This window comes from Euprymna scolopes, chromosome 12 (genome assembly GCF_053919585.1).
Source record: "Euprymna scolopes isolate OS-2025 chromosome 12, ASM5391958v1, whole genome shotgun sequence".
NCBI classification, from domain to species: Eukaryota; Metazoa; Mollusca; class Cephalopoda; order Sepiida; family Sepiolidae; genus Euprymna; species Euprymna scolopes.
This window is the reverse complement of record NC_136493.1, coordinates 93,052,081-93,054,557: the sequence shown is the minus strand read 5'-3', so window position 1 is coordinate 93,054,557 and position 2,477 is coordinate 93,052,081.

Genomic DNA, 2,477 nt, shown 5'->3' with positions numbered 1-2,477 from the left:
TTTTTTCTGGCTCGTTTGACTCGTTAGTCTAATGGTATCCATCAGTTCGCTACTTTTATACCTCATTGGAATACAACTTCCTATTCGAGTAGCTTCTTTCTAAGAACATCGGGATTGTGGAACTCTCTCCCTGTTGACTGTTTTCCCCCTACTTTTAACCTTATTTTTTTCCCAGACTAACGTAAATATGCATCTCTTGTCTTTGTGATTATCGTTCTTGTTAGCTCCTTACATTAAGTGACTTCACGCCTTTTGTGGGTCGATTTCCAGAAAAAAAAAGATATCGCTTTCGTACTGTGCTGCATCAAAGTGAACATCTTATGTAAAATAATATCAGACAGAAAAAATATGTTTATGTGTTATCTTAACTAACGAATCGAGCGGTTAGGGAAAAAAAAGCCAGCATTTTACAAATAACTCATCCTTCAGACTCTCCGCTAAATCTTTTGTTAACATTTTAACTAGTGACGTTACCATATCATCTTACTGCATCAAGCGAACAAATACAGTACTGTTCAGAAGCGGCACTAACCCTAGGCGGATTGAACAGGCTTCCTCCGAAGGAGAAAGTTTCCTGGTAATATCAAATTCACAAGCGGTCCTGAGTCGCATGTATATCTCGGTCAGAAAAGATGATGAAGATTCTGCAGTTGTTGCAAGGCTGTTTTTATGTCCTCTTACGTACAGGGCCTGGGATTCTCAAATAATCCAACGTTACTTAACCGGTGATCTGACAAGAACCAGTGCCTATATTTTGATTGTGATTATATTTTACCCTTACGCAATCCTTAATGTTGGAAAGTGTAATTACTTCCGGTCGAAGTATTCGAACCCAGTTGTAAAGTCACTTTTAACTCTACAATCTGGTATGCAACCCCAGACCAGCATTAATTAACATAAAGAAGAAGGGAATTATGTAAAATTAGTTGTATATATATATATATATATATATATATATATATATATATATATATACAGTAAATAAATTTGCTGTATATATATATATATATATATATATATATATATATATACAGTAAATTTAGTCATATAGTGTTTAAAAGTCATGACTAAATCATCGCATTATGCAGATGTAACACTGAAGCGTTTGATGTTGAATATTTGAGAAGTGCAGCACGAGAAATCGAACCTGGTTTTCGAATTACTGATAGTTAATTCATGACCGACGTCACGTAAAGCAGTAGAAAAGTTTCTGGACAAGAGGCCGAAAGTGTCGAATCTCGTATCGATAAAAGAAGTGAGCAGCGCTCAACTCCTACCGGACCACGATAACGAACTTAGAAAATCAGAGGTTCGAAATGTTCAACACTCAACTGTTACACATGTATGTAACAAGTAATTAGCGTTTTATTTTGATTTTATAATACACTTAGACTTTTTACTTATAACAAGTAATATGTCTTCTTTTTTTCTTCTTCTTATGACGTCACCAGACTAATTGGAGTGATTTTCTGGAGAATACGCGACTTCCTTTTCAGCGCGTGTCGACTTGGATCGAAGACACAACGCTGGCGTCACTCATTCGACAGGAATGAACCATGATCCAGAAGGGCCAACCCCCTTCCCAGCAGGGACAACTAGCCGGACGGGAAGAAACGTCATACATAGATTGACAGTTTATTTATAAATTCTTATAGTAGTCCAATCTATTCTGAAATAATTATTATTATTATTATTATTATTATTATTATTATTATTATTATTATTATTATATTTTGCAAAAATTAAGACAACAAAATATAAAATAAGAACATCATATGGTGTATTTCTTTATGTGTTACAATTGTTTCGTAATCATTTTATTTTAAAATGAGGTGAACGAGTTGAGTCCAAATTGCTTGTTCCCTTAAAATGAATATACTCATGTGTATATATTTATAACAAATGTATCTTAGTGTCTGAAGAGTAGCTATTTTGGTAATATTTTCAAATAATATATTTAAATTGTCCAAATCGTTATGAAACAATTTAAATACATAAGAGAATACACCATATGATGTTCTTATTTTATATTTTGTTGTCTTGATTTTTGCAAAGATATTGTATGCATGCTCGGTTATTAAACTCGATAATTATGGAGCTTGAATAATTGAATCACTGGACTGATTTTTTATTATTATATAAACATTGCTGAATTTTAATGTATTAATAAATTTTGATAAAAATATTAATACGATATATATATATATATATATATATATATATATATATATATATATATATATATATATATATAACCTACATCATAACTTAAGCTCTTTAATTTGGATTCTTAGTTGCACTTCGGAAAGACAACACTTTAAATAAAAAAGTTTTTCTACCGACATCCGAGACTCCCTCATATCTATGAGTGAATTACATTTATTTTCTTTATTTGCGTGTATGGATGGATGGATGGATGGATGAATGTGTGTGTGTGTGTGTGTGTGTGTGTGTGTGTGTGTGTGTGTGTGTGTGTG